Below are 23,400 nucleotides of genomic sequence, written 5' to 3'. Positions count from 1 at the left end.
GTTCAGACTGTCATTAAAAAATCAGATACAGGTCGCATAAGGGTGAAAAAATCAGATTTGGGTCACTTCAGGCTGCAGTCTGAACGTAGCCAAAATGAGACCAAATGTGCTGTCTGCATCTAGTTATAAAGTGTTTTATCACCCGTGAACCAGAAAGTGAGACTGCAGTGTTGTTTGCATGCTCGTTGTTGCATTACCATGATGGCAAAAATCCACTCTGACCTCTAAAAGTTGCAAAAAAAATCTTGTGATGAAAAGTTAAGAATATGTTCAGAAGGATGCAAACTATTTCAAATGAAGTCGTTGTCTTTTTCATAATTTCAAGACAGTAAAGGTCGGAAAAGTAAGTAGGGCCTATGCATACAGCAGCTTTAACATTAACAACTATCAAATAAATCCAAAATCCAGTTGAGCTAGTGTTTTGAAAGCTAAAGAAGCGCTCGATATCTTTCAAATGTGGGGATTACCATCAGCCTCGCAAATAATACGCAATCAATATGTCATGATAAGTAATGTGACCAGTGCATGAAGTGTTTTTATTAAAAGTTATACATCAGTGAACACAAATGGAACTGACTGAACGGGGAAACTGTGTAAACTTCAAACTGCAATACACATTTGACTCCATCACTCATGGAAATATCTAAGGGCTTTTGAGCGTTCATTCTGATATATGAAAATCCTTGTTGGCCCAAAAACACATCTCTGTAGACTGCAAAAGTGCTGACACAACTCTCCGATATTCACGAAACAATGTCATGTGTTTTATCTGATGAAAAAGGTTTGAGCGTCCAAGAAGAAAACTGACCGCATGATTGGACCGCTGAGGCCTTCTGTGAGAATGGGAACACTCTGAACAAATGCGCTCACAGCCAAAGAAAACGATAATAGTAAAATGATTAAATATTTTTAGCGGGTGTAACTTATTGGATTTGTGACCATAAAAGTGTTTCATAAAACAAACTCACACAGTTTGCACCAGACCGTTCTCTTTTCTTGGACCAAACATTATAGTTGTGTTTGTTTTAAACTAAAGCACGCAGGAACACCTATTTCCAAATCTGAATCTCAAAAAGGGGAATTAGTTGGACAGTATTTTGAAACTAAAACTTTACTGTTGAAGTTTTGAAGTCTTAGGAATCTGCTTACGTTTGTGTCATTTCAGTTTGGTGGGACTTTTATTTGACCAGTGATCTTGTAAAGTTAGTGGTTCACATCTGGGCCACCGAACTCTGCAAAACTTCTCTCATACATGTGCAGCCACAGTTAGCATTTTCATTACCGTATTTTTTGGACTATAAATCCCTCCGGAGTATAAGTCGCACCAGCCAAAAAATGCATAATGAAGAAGAAAATAACATATTAGTCATACCGGATTATAAGTCGCACATTTTGGGGGTAATGCATTTTATAAAATCAGAGACCAGGAACCGACATTTCATCTTTAAAGGCAAGTTATAGTAATAACAATGGAACAGAGAACAACAGACTGTTAAAGTAACATATGAACAGTTCTTCAGATAACTACAGCATAAACAACAGACTCTCCATCTCACTCCAAATCGCTAAATCCATTGAGTTCTTCATCCTCAGTGTCACTTCTGACCTCCGGAGGTAAACGGAGCGCCACTTCCTCTTCTACGTAGCTGTCTTCAGACTCAGCATCAGTTCTAGTTAGAATTATTCCGGCCTTTCCAGACAGGATGGTTTCGGTTGTCACTGAAGTCTAGGCTTTGTCGATCCATCCAGTGACTTCCAGAAAAGTTGCATGGCGCACCCTGAAGCTGTGTTCTCCATCCCCGCTTTCCGCCAGTCCCTCACAAGTTTTTCTCTCACTCCAAACTTTCTTTCTGCTGTTTGATTACCGTTTTTGGCTGCATATTTCACTACTTGCAGCAGGACAGAGGCTCTTTCTGCAGGAGACATGTGCAGTAGAGCGCGATGTGACAGTGGTACAGGAGTAATAGTAGTAGATACTGACACAGAAGCCTAGAGCGCCTTCTCGAGGCTGTCAGTGTGAACATTTTAGTATATAAGTCGCACCGGAGTATAAGTCGCAGGACAACCCAAACCATGAAAAAAGTTCAACTTATAGTCTGAAGAATACAGTATATTTATTCATTTCTCTGAGAGTGATCCTCACCTATACCTATACCATAGTTTCTACTTTCTTTAACTTAACCTTAACCTAAACTGTAAGCTTAATATAGTTAACTGTCTAAACTTTCAACAAGGTTTTAAGACTCAAAAGGCCTCTCATGAAATAAATGTGTATACAGATTTCAGCTGAGGTGGGACACAGCAGAGTAACAGTAGTATAGTACTTGAGCATAAATATTAGGCATCTGTACTCTACTTAAGTATATTTTTAAGTGGATCCTTTTTAACTTTTACTTCATTGCATTTGAGAGCAAGTATCTGTGTCTTTGTACTCCACTACATTTTGTAACTAGACTGAAAAATATTTTTATTATTGTGTGAGACCTGCTGAAAAGACTGCAAGGTTTATTTTTAACATGTCAAACAGTAGAATAATAATAAACAATAGATTCAGTTGTTTCTACTGAACAACATTCAGCCCAAATCTGTATCACCATCACTACATTTGAAGACCTCAAAATCTGAGAGAAATACTTTTACTTTTTATTCTTTAAGTACATTTTTAAACAGGTACTTTAATAATAAGTCGATTTTTTCACTTGATACTTTTACTTTACTTATTACTTTTTGCTTTTTTTCACGTGATACTTACTTGACGAGGTTTTTTTTTGCTTTGGTATCTGTACTTACTTCTTGAGCCACTGGATATCAGTCACCACAATCTGATGAAAAGAGACAAACACACACACACAACTGGACCAAAAGATGAATGGCCCGCCTTTTGTTCTGTTACACCATGTGAGGTTATAGCCCCCTTAAATCTCCGCACACACTTTGTCCCATAAACTTATTTGGTTCTGGTTAGCTACAGATTTAGTCCTGCCGTATCCTTGCTTTTGTCCCGTTCTAGTCCAGGTTTAGCCCCGATTTTTTACATGATCGTGCAGTTTCGCTCTCTTTTCAGCCCTCTGTGATTTATAGGAGCGCTGTCAGAGTGGAGGCGGTCCCCAGATGGAACTGAGCCCGTTCATGTGAAGCTCAAGTCTTCAAAGCGAAAACCCCATAGAATCTGAGGCCTTTGTTTGGGCTGTCTTCTTATTCCTCCCATTAATCATAGTTAATGTCTTTCTAATCCACACTGTAGAGGCCTGATTGCTGCCGGGGGGTCATCACAGAAACACTCAAGAACCTCACTGTGACCCTTCGCCTATTGTTCGTGTAATTGATGGTTCCTGATTGGGGTCGAGTTTTAAGATATGACGGTTCTGAACAAAGACGAGTGACCTGGATTAAACTTTTGATTGACAGATTAAGACATTCTTGGTTTAGTGTCTGAAAACATTTTAAGTGGAAGGAAAAGAAGTTTGAATAGTTTTAATTGTGAGGCGTTTGTAAGAATCGCTCCAATGTCAGAACGAGAGAGCTCAGCCAACGTTTAACACTCAGGCCGGTGCCAAATTATGAATGAATGAATCGTTTGGATGGATTTTTGTTGCGATTTTCTCTAGCTGGCTCTACTTATTTGTAACTAATGTATATTGACTGTGGACATTTCGTACTTCATAAGCAATGTAGGCCAAGCATCCAATGGAATCTAATGAATGAATATACTGAACCATAAATCAGAGGTCCTTAACCTCTGATTTATGGTTAAGTCAGAGGTCTTTAACCTTTTTTTCTCACAAGAACTCTTAACCGTACTTTGAAAGAAAGGGCTGAATACTCATGTTTGCTGTTTACCAGATAAAGTATTGCAGTATATTTTCAGAGTGATACAATAGAAATGGTGGTAAACTATAAAAAGAGAACTAAACTAAAACTAAAACTCCTTTTAAAGATACCCAAGCTTTCAGACTGTAAGTTGCACTTTTTTCATGGTTTGATCTTGCGACTTATACTCCGGTGTTACTTATATATTAAAATGTTCACACTGGCAGCCGTGAGAGGGCACTCTGAAGCTTTTGTGCCAGTATTTGCTACTACTACTCTGTACCACTGTCACTTGGTGCTCTACTGCACATGTCTCCTGCAGAAAGAGCCTCTGTCCTGTCTGTATCATGTCAGTCGTTCGCAGCATTACTTCTGCACCACTGAAAATTTCAAATTTAAACAAACTTATAAAGACAAACTGAGAAGACTGAACACACACACACACACACAAAAAAGAAAGCTGCAAGTAGCAAAATATGCAGCCAAAAACGGTAACCGAGCAGCAGAAAGAAAGTTTGGAGTGAGCGAGAAACAACCAGGAGGGTGCATCATGCAACTTTCCTGGATGGATCAACAAAGCCTGGACTTCAGTCACAACCCAAACCATCCTGTCGGGATTCAGAAAGGCCGGAATAATTCTAGCTATAACCGATGCCGTGACTGACGACAGCTACACAGAAGAGGAAGTGGTGCTCAGTTTACCACCAGAGGTCGCGGAGTTGCTCAGAAGTGACATCGAGGATGAAGAATTCAATGGATTTAGTGATTTGGAGTGAGACGGGGATTTTGGTAAACTTGTTCTGTTGTTTATACTATAGTTTTCTGAAGTCTGCAGTCTGTTGTTCTCTGTTTTATTGTTATTACTAGAACTTGACTTTCAAGATGAAATGTCAGTTCTTGGTCTCTGATTTTATAAAATACATTTCCCTCAAAAAGTGGGTCTTATTTTTTTTTTTCATTATGCATGTTTTGGCTGGTGCAATTTATAGTCTGAAAAACACAGTACTATTTTCCTGTGGGGCCCAGTACCAGATGCCCAGCCCAACCAAGGCCCAAAACCAGGCCTCAGACCAGAGGTTGGGAACCCCTGCCCTAAATAACAACGATTTTTTTTTTTTTTTCCAGTAAAGGTCACATTACCTACTTGTCTTCGTGGAGATATTACTTTTCCGTAGATCTGACCTGTTTCGTGGGGCAACAACTGGAGATGGATAAGTTCACCAACAGCAAAAAAAAAAAAAAGGCAAGCAGGTGGTGTGCTCCTCACCATAAAAGTCACGCAGTGCACTTTTAATGAATAAATCAGTGTGGCATTGGTTACTGGAGCAGCAGGTGACCTAAAAGACACATCACAGAAACCGTGGTTCAATCTGGAGTCGGACTTAGTTTAGTTTTCCTCCCTCAATGAAGCTCTTGTCCCTCTGCGGGCACGAGGGGGGCTGGAAAAACACACTTTAAACATCAATATTGTTCCATTGGATTTCTACATGGAAAACTGTGTTAGGCCAATACAGTACGTGAGGATTTTTCCCAGCATGCTCGGCGGCAGGTCCTGGGTCAGTTTCATGTGTGTATGTTACCGAGAGCCAAATCGAATTCCCAAGACACGGACACGCAAGTCTTTTAATTTAGGGCTTAATCAGGTAGAAAAATAAGGGCAGTTGTAGAGCACCTGTTTGGCTGCAGTTCATCATTGGCACACGGTGAGATGTCGGTATTATTTACTGTAAAATACTGTTCACCTGGCAAAAGTCATTATCCGTAAAAGGTAAAATAGTACATTATCAAGGGAAAAGCAGTTAATTTTAGTGGTAATTCACTGGAAATGCCTTGAATGTGAAGCAGATGAAATTCCCAAACAGGCAACTTTAGTCCAGCTGTCTTAATGGACTTATACAGGTCTAAAAAAATGCACAATTCAAATAAAAATCACCATTACAAAGACAATTTTCATCAGGTTATTAAGTCTGGATACTAGTAGAAAGGTTGTACCTGATTTTTAACAATAGGTTTTATAAATTAAAGGGTCCGTCTTACATTATTTTCAGATCTACTGTGTGTTATAATGCTGTTTCCACATTAAAAAATATACTGGAGTTGTGTTTTGTTTCATTCACACGTTTAACACACACACCCTGCATATCTCCTTCTCTCAAATAGAAAACACGACCTTGTGATGTCATGTGAAACTACATACACCTCACACATCGTCACTACATTTATTTTTGATGATTTCAGCCCTGCAATTGACAATCTCTAATGAACAAAAGGTTAAATGTATGGCTGACTTGAAAAATATTGCTTCATGACATCAGAGGGTGGAGCATTTTGAGATTTGGGGATGTAGATGGACTGATGATGCAGGATTAGTCAAACGTGTGAATGAAACAAAACACAACTCCAGGTCTGTACTGTGATAATGAACCATGACACACAAACAACTGAAGGGATTCTTCCAAGACTCGCCAATGTAGCCAATTGTAAGAAAAATTCATCCATACAGCTTCAGTTCTGGTCAATGAAGCTTCTTCACTTTTGTCCAGGTAAGAATTAAATTTTTCTTTTGCTATGGATCATACCTGGACAACTGAGGGATTACACAGACACTTCCAAAAGGAGTTGTTTTTTGTCTTGATTGAATTCATTTTGAAGATGATGGAGACAAAGGTATGATACAGGTGGGTGTTGGTCGTGACCCTCAGGTGGGTCGCACAAGATTTTTTTGCGTTGCCTTGTCACGATCTGCACGTAGATCTGCAATATACAGTTCTGACACATGCTGAAATGTTAAGACATGTTTAGTATAATTTTTATTCTTTTTGTAATTATTTTATTGACTATTTTGATCCAGTATTGCTGGTTCAATTAAATGTTGAAAAGAAAAAGAAATGGGCTACATTTAATGTCCAAATAGACGACTTATGGATCCTTTTATTGCTGTTTCAGTTACTGTTTTTCATTGTTTAAACTTGAGTAATACTAATTGTTCACAGACACGATCACTCAGTCAACAATAAATTATGCTCATTTAATGTTCAATAATGGTAATGGGATTAACAAATAATGTCTATTGACTTGGGTCGCGAAGATTTGTGACTTTTAAAATATGGATCCCCAGACAAAAATGTTTGGGAAACACCGGTATAGGCTACTTCTTCCTTTGCAGCAAAAATATAAAAATATAAAATGTAATTCTGTCAACTGGATAAAAATCAGTTGACAAACAAACTATTTTGCTATGGAACCTACTTGGACAAATGAAGGATTTCACAGATGTTTTAGATAGATAAATAGGACATTCCATAATATTACAACCATCAATCACCGAATACTGTTAGAAAGTTGAAACAACATCTCCAAGCTGGGCGATTTTGGAGCCAAGTTCCATGTTAGGAATAAGAATTTATTTACAGACAAAATAGCCAAATAAAAACACCAGGATCATGTACAGCAGGTCAATCCAAACATTTTAAGACCAGAATGAGAGTTACAGAGAGAAGAGTGACAGTTTTTCAATGTAGAGTCAATTGGAGCCAGAGTTCATGGAGCCAGATTCTCCCCCATCAGCACTTCCTACTTGGAACACAGATTAGCTATGTCCATTTATATCTGCAGTCTATGGTTAATGGATAAATTTAAGCAAAACATTATAAAACATTTTTCCTTATATGGTATTGCTTGAATTTTTAAATTGCCTTTATAGGCCAAAAAGTCCAGCCATTCACTCTTAAGCCGTCCATCAACACAGAACACATCTGAACAGGGGGTAGCAGCAGTCTGGTCCAACAACAATACACGACTATTGCATCAGCATCGAAATTACAGTCAGAAATAGATCCTACTACACGATTGCCGTTCATATGTTTCTTGGGGTAGAACTTGTCTTTCTTGGCATTGCCTGCGTGCTGTGTTCCTTCCATTTTTATTACAAATGGGCCTGGGCTATTACAGTATTTTGGAGTCATTTTCTTAAAGGCTTTGACATTTACTGCCCCAAGCGCTGTTCAAGCCTGAAATGTAAAACAGATATCTCCCATAAGATGATAGCAAATGGGAAATAAAACGGCGTGAGAAAGGTTCATTGTGCGGGGGAGGAGGTGGACTTGGCTGGATACCTGGTGGCACCATCAGTTCTCCTCTGGCTTCTTCTCTCGTTCTCCTTGTGTTTGTACATCACGGAAACTCCCGCTCCTGATGGAATGATAAGGTGCAGTACTTTTTCATAGAAGTCCCAGTAAACAACCTGATCAGATGATACATGGAGGAGATAAGGATGGTTTAGACTGTGATGGTGTGAGGAAATTAGTTTTGACTCAAAGTTTATGGATTATATTAACATTTCAGCATTAGTGTGTCATGTTTTCAAAACTTTATCTATCGAAACAAGGCCTTGACAACCCCACCTCATGACATCCACAGGTGGAACAGAAGTGTTTGAGCTCAGGGAAAGAGATGGGCTGATTAAGCAGGATTATTCAAGCAAGCATGAGCCAAGACATAACTCTGGGATATGTTTTTAGGAGTGAACTGTTTAGGACCTGGTTTAAAAATGACAAAGGTTTCATTAGAATAATATTGGCGCTTTAACCATTTGGCGTTCAATTCAAGTGTGCAAGACTTCTGCTTGTAATGGGAAATCTATACCTTTGGTTCTCAAGCACTTTCTAAATTTTGATATTTGTGCAAAAATACCTCCTTCCTTTTCCTTTTTTACTTTTGTTTTGTAGTACTTTATTGTTCCTGTAGGGGCATTGTCCTTGGCATTTCACCCATCGTTTCAGGAGCAGTGGGCAGCACAGAAGTGACACCGAGGGTGAAGAATTTAATGGATTTAGGTAAACTTGTTCTGCTCTGTCGTTTATGTTACGTTTATCTGAATGACTTAATATCTTACATTAACAGTCTGTTATTCTCTATTCCATTGTTATTAATATAACTTGCCTTTCAAGATGAAATGTGTGTTTTTGGTCTCTGAATTTATCAAATACATTTTCCCCAAATAGTGCGACTTATATGTTTTTTTTCTTCTTTCTTCTTTTTTCTGCATTGTGCACTTTTTTTTTAAATACGGAAACTCGTCCAAAAAGCACATGACAATGAAATATCGCTTGGATCCTGGAACTCTATAAAAAAAAGGTTAGAAAGAGAGATTTTTGTCTTGGTCTGGATGTTATTGCGTTTGTGTTCAGATCTGGACTGGGTCCGGCAATTGAGTACCTCTGTTTCAGTGGATCTGAGTCCTGCTAATGCGCTGTGGGAACTCCCAGAAAAACAGACTACAACAAGCACACCATCCTGTACTAGTCTTATGAGAATTCTTTAAACCTTTCAGTCTTTACAGTCAATGTTTTCATCACAACAGTAGCTGAAATAAATGAAGTGACTGTACCTGAGTGAAATGACTGCTGTTAAACAAAGAGCCGCAATGATGTGCACGTATGATGTGCACACGTATGATCTATGAAAAGTTTAACATCCTCTGACACGATACAAGCACAGAACAGACTCACCATCAGCCGCACTTTGACTTAGACAAACTTTATTGATCCACAAGGGAAATTATTTGGACACAGTAGCTCACACATCACAATATAAGATAATAACAAATTGTAAAAATATTAATGCTCCTTACTGCTGATTAAGAGCTATGAAAGGAGGTATAATGTCTCCTTTCCTTGCTCCTTCCTAATTTCACTGATCAGTTCCGATGGTCTTTGTCATGGCTGTTAATAACACAAGTCCAGGTCATTGATATGGAAAGGAACTTTAACCAATTTTCGAATAGGCCCTTAGACTTAGACAAACTTTATTGATCCACAAGGGAAATTATTTGGACACAGTAGCTCTCACACACAGTAAACTAGTATTATAGTATTGCTATTGATATGAACCAGAGTATCTAGTTTGTGAGGGGAAATGATTGCCTCACAGAATCAATCTCCATTCACTGCACTATTGGCATATTTCCCCGCTAGGTTCTATGACTGCCAAAGTTTATACATGTGCAGTATTTATCACTCCTTGTATTTATCTTAACCTCACTCCAGGGGTTCACATTTTTTAACTCAACCCAGAACTAAACCTGAACTAAACCAAGACCCGAACAAGGCCATACTTAACCTGATTCATCAGCCGGTTTCACTCTGTGGAAACTGCCTGACCTCGGAACATTAGGATTCGTTTGCTCGACGGTAGGCGGGTACATTTTTTATTTACCCAGTCGATGTTATTTGGTCGTGGCGTATGTAATGCACCAAATCCCGTAGGAAGAAGGGCAATAACATCTTTTCACTTGATAAAATTCACCAAACATTCTCTTTGTTCCTGCTTTAAATCCTCGATCTCGGGAATCATTGCCAACACAGAATGTCAGTCTTCGTCTACATCCATCTCGACCGCTTTGTTTACTGTTGTGCTGTACTACAGAAGGGACATAGACAGGCGTTTGTGTTTGACGTTATGGCTTCACAGCTCTTCGCTGATTGGCCGGGGTTCTTGTAAATCGTCTAGTGTATTCCGATTCCTGATTCCTAGTCGCTGGAGAGAAATGTAATTGAGTGGAGGCACTAGGTGACACCAGCCTCGCTACTGCAAAATACTCCTTAAGAGCCTTTGACTAAAGAACAGTGTTGGGAAGGTTACTTTTAAAATGTATTCCCCTACAGATTACAGATTACATACCCCAACATGTAGTTTGTAACGGAATCCATTAAATTACTTAAAGTGAGTAACGTAATCTGAATACTTTGGATTACTTGATTTGCTGTAGAGAAGCAACGACCAGGAAATCATAAGAAGTTTTGTCTGCTAAAAGACAATAAAAAGCCCAGACTTTACTCAACCAAATAAAAAATATTACTAATAGAAGAGGAGGAGACACGGTCCGCGCAGCATGGTTTAGTCCTGTTAAATAAGTTTTAGCTGGTTTAGTCCTGGTTTAGACCTGGTTTAGTGCTGGTTTAGACCCGGTTTTGACCTGGTTTAGAACTGGTTTAGTGCTGGTTTAACCGGTTTAGTGTTTAGTCCTGTTTTAGACCTGGTTTAGTCCTGGTTTAGTCCTGGTTTAGACTGGTTTAGTGCTGGTTTAGACCTGGTTTTGACCTGGTTTATTCCTGTTTAGTTTTAGACCTGGTTTAGTCCTGGTTTAGACTGGTTTGTCTGGTTTAGGTTTAGTGCTGTTTAGACCTGGTTTAGTGCTGGTTTAGACCTGGTTTAGTCCTGGTTTAGACCTGGTTTATCCTGGTTTAGACCTGGTTTGGTTTAGTGCTGGTTTAGACCCGGTTTACCTGACCTGGTTTAGTGCTTTAGACCTGGTTTTGACCTGGTTTATTCCTTTAGTCCTGTTTAGACCTGGTTTAGTGCTGGTTTAGACCTGGTTTGACCTGGTTTATTCCTGGTTTAGTCCTGGTTTAGACCTGGTTTAGTGCTGGTTTAGACCCGGTTTTGACCTGGTTTATTCCTGGTTTAGTCCTGTTTTAGTCTGGTTTAGTCCTGTTTTAGTCCAAAATGTGAAAACAGGAAAATACCGCTGTGTAATCCATTTATTACATAACTCCGGTACATGTAATCTGTTACTCCCAAACACTGCTAAAGACATCCCAAAGACAATGCATTCAGCCTGTATAAAATATATGAGTATAGAGTATATGTTATTGCTTAGACTGTACCTGCATCAGGACTAAACCAGGATCTAACTTGAACAAGTACACAGCCTTGATAGTTGGAAGTAGAAATATGTTTTTATGTATTCCAAAAACAAAACAAAAAAAACACAAACACACATCTACCACAGTCTGAACAATATTCAATAAATGGTTCATAAATCTTGTCATTTGAAGTCTTGAGAACTTTTGGAAACAACTCGTGCAGAGGGCCCTACACCACCTCATATCCCCCTTACAGCCACATCTGTTCTGCTGTTAGCTCTGCCTATGAGGATATTGTTTGACTTATGAGCGAACGTGGGGGGTATGGCTGTATACATTACTCCACTATGCTTTGTCTCTGTTCAAATGTTCAAGCAGCTGTGTAGTTTTTACCTTTTTTAGTTCTGGGGTCAAAGTTCAGGCTCTTTTAGCACAGATCATGGCCATTTTCAGTCAGATTAAGAGCATAATCTCAGTCACGGGGAGCACTTACTGTAAAGCAGTCTAGACCGGCTGTCCTTTGTCACACGCATTTTCACAACCGAGGGAATTCTCATTATTTTTTAAGAGCTACACAAATGCTTCTATTACTTCCAAATGAGCTCTTGGGCTGCGAGCGCGTTCATTAAAACAAACCAAATTGCGTGTGCCGTTGTATTTAAGATCTAATCTGTTTCACAGTAAAGTTTGCCAGGAAACAACAGTGTGTAGAGCCATACATTATTCCTTCTCTCCACACTCGGTGGCGGTAAGATACTACTGCAGCCGTAGTTGTCCTGGGACAGATTGAATGAAGCAAGGCTGCCAATCTGCACCATATATAGGCCTGTCATAACACATAAGCCTCCTCACTGTATTGATGAAGAAAATATAGATGATAAATTTAACTATTTTATGCCGCTGAGTAGATTAAAAACACAAAAACTATTCTAAATGTGCAGTATAGTTACAAAAACAGTAATCGCAATAAATAAACAGCAAAATTAAACACTTTAATAGTTAGTTAGTATTTATAATGAACCATAGAAGTTATTTATTCAGTCCTCCTCAGCTCAGTTATGATCATAGTACAGAAAAATACCAAACAGCTCCTCGCTACAAAGAAAAAGTCCCCATGATAAATACTAACCCCCTAAACCTATCATATATTGAAAGAGAAGTTGCATTGGCCCCACTGACCACCAGCTCACCTGACCAGCCAGTCCCTTCTACATTCTGTTAGAATCTAAAAAGGTATAGAACCGGATGATAAAGTGTGCAAAAACCTCCGTCCAAACTTGAAATGATCCAATCACAAGCTGCTAATTTGTGGCACGTGCCCTTCAAATTCAGAAGACATCTCCTCTACAAAATTCTCATAACAAAATATATAACTTATTTTACCTGAAAGTAATAGTTTGGTGCTTTGATTGTTGATTCTGTAAAAATCTGCACTGTCAATCTCTGTCCTGTATGTTGTTTCACCACCTTTATATTACGTTTATGTAAATTTAGTCCAATGAGGTTCACTTGGTCTTCCAGTAATTTATGTTATTAGGTTCTTTTTTTAGACCAAGAGTTTGTTTTCATTAGCCTGATTCATCTGCCATTTGTCTGACCTTGCAGCATTAGGATTCGTTCGCTTAACAGTAGGTGGGTACTTTTGTTATTTAACCAATCGCTGCTATTTGGTCGTGACATATGTAATGCGCCGGAACGCTCAGTGTTGTCCAAGTAATTGCCTGTACAACAGCAAAGCAGAGAGTGAAAATCCTTGGTCTAATCTTTGCCAACACAGAATGTCTGACTTCGTCTACATCCATCTCAACCGCTTTGTTTACTGTTGTGCTGCACCACAAAAGGGACCCAGACAGGCGCTTGAGTTTGACATCATGGCTTCACAGCTCTTCACTGATTGGCCGGTGCGCAGTCTACAACTTCCCGTGCTGTTGCAAACCTAGTCTAGTGTATTCTGATTCCTGACCTAGTCGCTGGAGAGAAATGAAATTGAGTGGAGGCACAAGGTGGCACAGGCCTGGCTAATGTTTTCATACCTGACAGTTCGAAATAGGAAAACGTTCCCACGGGACTATAACCTGGGACAAGGGGGCTTTTTTACTCTCACACACCTGGAATACTGTCCTGAGGAAGTCGGACTGCAGATGGCGATGTCGTCCTGCCTCCACCGGTAGGAAGACAGCGCCAAAACCTGGAAAAATCAGCTGACCAGACACATCACAGCAACATCACGTGACCAGTAATGAGCAGTCGAAACTGTGAAAACAAACTCTTGGCCTGAAAAAAGAACCCAATAACATAGTAACCAAGTTTGTTTTTTACTCGCGCTTTGCATGCATCCCTCTGATTGGTTAATCTGCCTGTCAATCATGTGCTCTGAAATCAGGGGGTCATGATACGGCTGCAGGTCCACACGTTTTTGTAAATTTTTTTCAAAGTGTGTGGTTCTGGCAGGTAAATCACCACCAACCCTCACACACATTACATTCATACTAAGCATTGTGGGTGAAGTGCCTTGCCTAAGGACACAACAGCAGCCCCACCGTGGCACCTGATATTCCCAGCGGTCTCCCATCCAAGCACTAACCAGACCCAGATTTTGACAAGGTTTGGTTTCCTATACCCATCAATCCAATAAACGTACACGCAGAGAAAATGGGAATTAAAGTGCGCTCACTTACACATGAATTCCTGCTGCGGTGGGACTATAGCTTATCCCACATACGTATTTCTCCAGGCAGGGTGTAGTTAATCAGAGCTAAAATGCATTACATTCTAACAATAACACATGATAGGCTTTCATGTTAAAGAATGGCTTGTTCTCTACAGTATTTTTCCATTACGTTTACATATTTCGGGAAGTCAACAAATGAACCCCAGTGTCTCTTAATGAGTGGTAATGAGCCATGTAATGTTGTCCATATGTAATTTCATAAAGAATAGAGTTATAATAGCGACATCTGTGTTTTGTTAGCTGTGTATATTCAGCTGGGGTTAGTCTCTCGTATAAAAACACATAGCTTATCTCTTACATTAAAGGTAGGTCGGACGTGTTGTGTTCTTTTGCCAGATATGGTCACATTCCTCACCTATAACCACTCACTCAGGTCTCACTGCACAAGAGGATTTATGACGCTTTCTAACGCTGCTGTGTTGTTTTAAATGCTCCATATGTGTCCAAAGAACAAGGCATTTATGTGACAGACTACTACAACTACTCTTAAAACTACTATCACTACTTTTACCACTACTATCACTACTATACTACTACTACTATCACTACTATTACTACTACTACCACTACTATTACTACTACTACTACTACTATGATTACTCCTACTACTACTATGACTACTACTACTACCACTACTACCACTACTATTACTACTACTACTACTACTACTACTACTACTACTACTACTGTGACTATTAGTACGACTACTACTACTATGACGACGACTACTAGGACCACTACTACTACTACTACTACTACTATGATTACTACTACTACTACTACTATGACTACTACTACTACTACTACTACTACTACTACTACTACTACTATTACTACTACTACTACTACTACTACTACTACTACTACTACTACTATGATTACTCCTACAACTACTATGATTACTCCTACTACTACTATGACTACTACTACTACACTACTACTACTACTACTACTATTACTACTACTATTACTGTGACTACTAGTACGACTACTACTACTATGACGACGACTACTAGGACCTACTACTACTACTACTACTGCTATGATTACTACTACTACAACTACAATGACCATGATTACTACTACAACTGCTACTACTACTGCTACTGCTACTTTACCATTACTGCTACTACTACTATGACTACTACTACTACTACTATTACTACTACTACTATGATTACTACTACTATGACTACAATGACCATGATTACTACTACTACAACTGCTACTACTACTGCTACTACTATTACCATTACTACTACTACTACTACTATTACTACGATACTGCTACTACAAACTTCTATTGATTCTATTACTATAATCACTACTACCACTATTACTACTACTACTACTACTACTACTACGATTACTGCTACTATTGCTTCTACTACAGACTATTACTTCTGTTGATTCTACTACTATGATCACTACCACTACTACTACTTCTTCGACTACTACTACTACTATTACCATGACTACTACTACTACTACTACTACTACTACTACTATGATACAGCTACTGCAAACTATTACTACGATCACTACTACTACTAGTACTACTGCTATTACTACTACTACTACTATGATTGCTAGTACTACTGCTGATTCCACAAAACTATTTCTTCTGTTGATTCTATTACTACGATCACTACCACTACTAGTACTACTACTACTACTATTACTATGATTACTACTACTACTACTACTACTACTACTATTACTATGATTACTACTACTACTACTACTACTACTACTACTACTACTACTACTACTACTATTACTACTACTACTACTACTACTACTACTACGACTACTATTACGATGATTACTACTTCTTCTACTGCTACTACAAACTATTACTTCTACTGATTCTATTACTACAATCACTACTACTACTACTACTACTACTACTACTGTGTTTACCACTAGTTTGATACTACTCCAGCTACTATTACTACTACTACTACAAACTGTTGATTTTATTACTATGTTTTCTCCCTTCTTTTTAGTACAGAAATGTTATTTGTGAAAGAATTTGCCTGGAATAATATTTCCATGGTGTTAAAATGGTAAAATCATTAATCCGGGAGTGGTTTAAAGTAGAGATGGTTTCAACGGTCGTCATCTGGACACTGGTTTTGAAATAGTAATAGTATTATAGGACGTGCTGTAGGTCATTTAGCAGAGTTACTCCTCACCGTAAACTTCAGCAGTCTCCACAGTTTGTTCTATCCCACATAAAAGTTTCTAACAGTATTTGGTGTACAAAAGTGAGTCAGGCCTCACAGCTCATGCCCTGATAATGTCTGATTTGTCCAGATTGTGTAACACTCCGAACCACAAACAGAATAAACAGGTTTTCATGTAAAAGTGCCGAATCAGAGCCTTCTTCAAAGCCTCGTGTTTATGGTTTATTTCCATCAGCACATCTAGCCTCCTCTGATCTAACAAACATTTGCTCTGATTTATTACACTTTGTCAAAGTGTATCAAACAATGGTCACTTTGCTTTCCATGTTATTGATGGAAGTGAGAAATACGATATAATCAGGTCACATTCAGAGTCATTTAGTGCCCGTGTATTTTTGTTTCAGTCCTAAACCTACACTGAATCAAAATGGACATCACTATGTTGGTATATAGAGAGACATGCACATCAGATACAAGTTGCAACTGCGTGCTGCGCCCAAACACGAAATGTCTACAAAAGGAAAACAAATCTGACACTTTGAAACAAGCCATGAGATTCAGTGGTGGAATGTAGTAAGTAGAAAGTACCGTATGTTTCGAACTATAAAGCGCACTTAAAATCCTTTAATTTTCTCAAAAAACGACAGTGTGCTTTATGTGTTAATTCTGGTTGTGTTTACTGACCTTCAACCGATTTTATGTGGTATATGGTGCTCAAAAATCTGTGAAAATGTTTTAGACCAACTTTTGTAAGCTACGAAGCCGCACCGCTTGATTGATTGTCGGAGAATTATATCTACCGTAGTCAGGAGCCTTGCAGAGTTAGTACGACAGAAGCTGACCACATCAGCGCCCAAGATGCAAACTTTTTTTCAGCGCGTATAGTTTATGTTATTAGCCATGTGGTTTTAACTTTTGTTTCTGTAAAACGTAAACAAATGTGCGCAAAGCTGCATTAAACTTATTATTACTCAATGTATATTTGAGTCTTCCTCGTAGGAAAAATAAATAAATAAATAAATTATCCACCCACATGCACATTCATAATACACATTCACCAAGACAGGGAGGTAACGCCGGGCGAATTATGCCACGATCTGCCAGTGGATCATGGATGCCTGCGCTAAGGCTCAGTCTCAAATGTCGTCCGTTTGTTTCACTTAATGCGCCTTATAATCTGGTGCACCTTATGTGTGAAAATAGACGAGAGAATTCAACATTATTGATATTGTGCCTTATAATCTGGTGTGCCTTATAGTCTAGAAAATACGGTAGTAAATGATTGTACTTTTAGGTATCCGTGCTTTTCAGTACATTTTAAAGTGGATACTTTTTGCTTTTACTTCACTGCAAAAATGATTCAAAATTGATTCAATTGTGTCTAATAAACAAAGTTCAGCACAAATCTGAAAAGTCACTCAATTTGAAGTTTTATTAGATCGCAAAATCTGAAATACTTTGACTCTATATGTACATTTTTAAATGGTTACTTAAATACTTTTACTTAAGTAGATATTTCTGCTCAGGTAGCTGTACTTCTACTTAAGTAACAAAATTGCGTGGTGAGATTACAGTCATTTGATAGAATTTGATAGAATCCTATGAAATAAAATGGTGTTCACTGATATATTGAAGTGTTGTATTAGTTTGCCATAGTTTAATATATTCACACTATGTACAGTTTAGTTATTTCAAAATACAAATACACAACATTTGCAGTAACACTACAGCAGTGGAAGTATTATTGAAAGCAGACATACAGCCACAGACTGGAGTGACCCCCAAAACGTCATATTGTGGTGCTATTAAAAGAAAATAAAATTAAAGCTCCAAAGAACTCCAAAACCATTATTATTAGATGTTATGTGTATATGTTGGAGCCACTTTATATTATGTTGAGATCATCTGAATTGCTATTGATTTATTTGTGATAAAATCTAAGTTGTTTAATGGGATTGCGTTTGGGGTTTCTGTCTGAATTCCTTGACTTTTGGTCCAAGTCCGTGATGTCATGTTTTGCTCTGATCTCTCCTCCTCCGCAATCAGGCTTATCTGACAGAGGCAAGGAGCTGTCAGGACTGTTAGTGCGGAGATGAGAAACTTGTGAACTCCACCGCAGAGAATATTTTTGTTCTTTAAAAGTTGTTGGCTTAAAACAAGTCTGTGGGCTCCATTTTAACTGCGACCTCTGAAACGTACATCTGAAAACCAGTGCAGTATTTGGGCATATAAAATGAATGCATAACTTTAATCAAGGCTCTGTCATAATTTCATCTTGGTGAGTTATTGGTCCTAATTTGAGTTTCAAAAGTCAGTGATGGGCGTGTTTCAAATGAACAACAGACAAAGAGTTGTGCTTCATGCCAAACATCTTCCAGTTTATTGTTGCTATTTTAGTCGGCTTCACCGCTCCTCAAACTCTGTCCAGATGTACCACATGTTTTGGCTCACAGACAGCAGCCGAAATGCACGTATGTAGAATAACAACAAATAGTATACACCGTAAACTACATTAGCCTTTACATTCAAACTTAAACATTAGAAGTTTTAATATCACATACCGTATTTTTTCGGGCTATAAGTCACACTTTTGTTCATGGCTTAGGTGGTCCTGCAACTTATACTCCGGTGCGACTTATATATTAAAATTTTCACATTGAAAGCCGCAAAAGGGAGCTCTAAGCTTGTGTGCCAGTATCTGCTATGCCTATTACTCCTGTACCGCTGTCACTTAGCTCTACTGCACATGTCTTCTCCAAAAAGAGCCACTGTCCTGCCGAAAACAGCAATCAAGCAGTTTGGAGTGAGCGAGAAACTTGTGACACCGGGAGGGTGCATTATGCAACTTTCCTGGAAGTCACTGGTTGGATCGACAAAGCCTGGACTTCAGTGACACCGAAACCATCCTGTCAGGATTCAGAAAGGCCGGAATAATTCTAACTGGAACTGATGCTGAGTCTGACGACAGGTACACAGAAGAGGAAGCGGCGCTCTGTTTACCTCCAGAGTTTGTTGGGTTGCTCAGAAGTGACACCGAGGATGAAGAATTCAGTGGATTTAATGATTTGGAGTGAGATGGAGAGTTTGGTAAACTTGTTCTGTTGTTTATGCTATAGTTATCTGAAGAACTGTTCATATGTGACGTTAACAGCCTGTTGTTCTCTGTTCTACTGTAATTACTATAATTTGCCTTTCAAGATGAAATGTCGGTTCCTGGTCTCTGATTTTGTAAAATAAATTTCCTCCAAAAAGTGTGACTTATAATCCGGTGCAACTTATTTATGTTTTTTTTTTTTTTTCATTATGTATGTATGTATTTTGGCTGGTGTGATACTCTGGAGCAACTTATAGTCCAAAAAAATACGGTAGTTTTACATTGTTGTTTCTCTTACATATGTTACTGATGATAATGGCATAGCATTATTAACACTATTTATAGAAAACTCCATGATAAACTCACCTGTGCCCTATTAAAGGTATGGCAAATACACAAATGAGATTTATAGCTTTATCTGTTCTAATATCAATATCAGAACTTCAGATCTATAACAAAAGAACATTCAATTCTGTCAACTGGACAAAGTTTTAGACATTTCTCCACTCAGAATTGAATTTTCTCTTGCTATGAATCCTACCTGGACAACTGAGGAATTACACAATACTTTGGCTCTAGTATCTGCTTATAAAGTATATACAGCACCGAGTGACTATTGATACTTTGCACTGACATCACGCTGGGGGTGTTATACATGTATCTCTATGGTGTTGGCATGGTGACATTGCAAGTGCATACATTAGCAAACACAGTCAAAAAAGTGTTAAGACAGAGATTTTGAGTCTATTATTAATATAAGCATTTATGGACCTGTTTAGGAGTTTGGTTTTCAACAATAACTTAGTGTGTGAGATACCTGTTAAACAGCCCGTATCATCTTATCTGGTGTTGTAACTAAACCAACTCTTTCTGGTCAGATTGTGTTAAAAATTAAACTCAGATTAAGCCTTAGACAGAACATGCCTGCAGTTGTTGATGACATTAGATGCAAAGTATCATTAGAATAGCATATCATACAGCAATTCCCTTAAAGTGAAACTAAAACTTATCCAAATTTGTTCATTATCTTCCTTAAAGTTACAACATCACAGCTTTGTACAAATAGAAGTTAAAGTTTAAGTTATTGGCCCAAACATTTATTGACTGAACTGATAACATTGAACCTGTATCCAACACAGCAACTGATATCTGATACTGGTGCAGCGCTACAAATAAATACAATTCATAGTAATAAAAGCTGTAAAAACATGATCTAAAATCCCCTTTTGCCAACTTTCTCCTAAACTTCATGTACTCCCTTTGAGACAGTCGGAGTATGTTTATTTACCCTATACAATATCTGTGCGTGATAAGACCTTCTGCGCACACTTTAGGATCATGGAAAAATACTTATCTGAAAAACCATTCATCACAATAATGTTTTTGACGTGTATAACAACACAGAGCCACAAAGCTACAACAATTTGACACAACTATTGTCCTTAATGATAAAGATTACAAACCAAGGACCACAGTGGAATGACTTTTCTTACGCAGTTGTTATGAAATTATGAAACAAATACATAATCATTTCTGGTGAAGGACCTGTCACCTCGTTGTTTCCATGGAGATCTTATTGTTCCATGGAACCGAGTGTGGCACCTCCAGACCAGGTCAGATCTGTGAAGAGGAGGCCCAGCTCACAGTAACAATGCATGCTTTTTCAGTGTTTTGGGCAATGAAAACACATTTAAACAAATAAAGTTTTATGGAATATTCCTGGCATCTTTAAAAGTGCTGTATTACACAAAATTGACTCTTGTGAGCTTTTAGCCATGTTAGAATAATATTACCTCATCAAAAACATGCCAGGAGTTGTGTTTCATTCACACTGTGTATTGTATAACCATGTATTATTAGTCTGTCTAGTTCAAAATGCTCTGTTCCACCTTGTGATGTCATGTAGTGCTAGTTTTCAAGTTAACAGTTACTTTTTACCTTTTGTTCAGTAGAGATTGGTAATTCCAGGCCTGAAATCATCCAAATGATTCTAGTGAAGGTGCATGTAGTCTAAAAACACAGTGGAGCACTTCCTGTATTACCACATGACACAACAAGAGTGTTTTGAGAGAAAAACTCTCCCTAAATATCCAGGATTTGTGTATTAAAGGGACAATGGGTTCACAATTTTGGACATAGGGCCTCATTTCCTAGTGAGCCAGAGTGTTGGAGACGTGTGGAGACATTTTTTTTAATATTCCATCCAGTCCTTGTATTTGCAGAGGTCACTGGTGCTAGGCTAGTGCATGTCAATGGCCATAGTTATCCTGCCACTAAAAACAGTCTTACCCACTCCACAAAACACCCGAAGCAAAACTATTATTACACCAGACTGTCGATGTAAATGTCTGTGTCGATAGAATAATGTTTAAAATAAAATTAACCTTGTATCGCATGAATCGTTGCAGGTTGAGGGACTATTTTCTCATATATCAGTCCGCCGCTGCCAAGGTTTCTATCAGGAAGTACAACTCGCTGCTGCTCAGACATAAATCCTTCAAATGCAATGTTGGTTTTACTTCTAAAATTATTCTATCGACACAGACATTTACATCGACAGTCTGGTGTAATAATAGTTTTGCTTCGGTGTTTTGTGGAGTGGGTAAGACTGTTTTTAGTGGCAGGATAACTATGGACATTGACATGCACTAGCCGAGCACCAGCGACCTCTCCTCTCTCTTTTTAAACTAGGAAATGAGGTCCTATGTCCAAAATTCCAAACTGTCCCTTTAAACATGTGTGAATGAAACAAAAAACACCACTGTTTGTGATGAGGAAACAACATTATAACATAGATCAGAATATGGATCAATATGGGCCCTTTAATGGAGACTAGAAAGCTACACGGTGCACCTTTAAATAATAGTCTGTTTCTGGTGGAAAAGTGAAGCGTTGCCATCCCCCTCAGTGACAGTAATGTAGCCATGTGCGTGTACTCAAGACTTACACAGATTGGCTAACCTTCATCCAAACCATGGGCTTGTTGGACTGTCACAAAGAGAGTCAGGGTAATGCAGTAACTGGCAGAGGGGCCTGGGAAAGTACAGCTCTGCTCTGTGTTCGGTGGATGTGGTCGGCGGATGGGGAACATTGGGCAGAATAATATGGACCTCTTTCTTTGTGTGTGTATCTATCTGATTTTTTTCTATAAAGCCATGAGCCAGTTCTTGCATCGCACCATTTGCCCCCGAACCCAACTCAAATCAAATCCATATGTAGGATTTCTGAATCTTTCAAAAGTTGGTCTTGAATACGAATTGTCCACCGTACACTTGTGTCCGTTCTTGGCAGGCTGAGCTGTGTAAGATTTCCAAAAACATACCCAAAATGCATGAGAGATATTCTGAAGGTCAGGGTTATTACTGTTGGAGATTGCTCCTGCTGGTTGCTGTGTCATTTGGCAAGATACTTCACCCACCTTGAGTATTCCTGGGTTTCGGAATGAAGAGAAATTAGGACTCTAGCCATAGCGATTAACAATTTAAAGGTCTTACGTTACGGATGTGAGCTTTTAGCCATGTTAGAACCTCATCAGAAACTTACCTGGATAACCTTGTGTTGTCATGAAGCAGTTTTCAAGTTAACAGCGACTTACTTTTACCTTTAGTTCAGCAGAGAGGGGAAATTCCAGGGTTGAAATCATCCAGATGATTAGGCGTATGTCTTTCAAGGAACACTACTTGTCTCCATGCATGACATTAAACATATCCAACTAACATTTATTCAATGCAGGTGTTTCTGTTGCTCAGAAATACAATAAATCCTTCTGTGAATAAGGGCGACTCTCCACAGATCTGCTTGTTTCACTTGTGATAGATTTAAGAGGTTTAATCTATACTGTGAAACATTCTAGACCAGGGGTTTTCATGGTTTAGTCCTGGTTAAATCCTGGTTTAGACCTGGTTTTAGTCCAGATTTTAGACCTGGTGG

Source organism: Boleophthalmus pectinirostris, unplaced genomic scaffold, assembly GCF_026225935.1.
Source record: "Boleophthalmus pectinirostris isolate CB_2022bp ecotype Guang Dong unplaced genomic scaffold, ASM2622593v1 HiC_scaffold_5, whole genome shotgun sequence".
In the NCBI taxonomy this organism is placed as follows: domain Eukaryota; kingdom Metazoa; phylum Chordata; class Actinopteri; order Gobiiformes; family Gobiidae; genus Boleophthalmus; species Boleophthalmus pectinirostris.
This window is presented reverse-complemented; position numbering follows the sequence as displayed.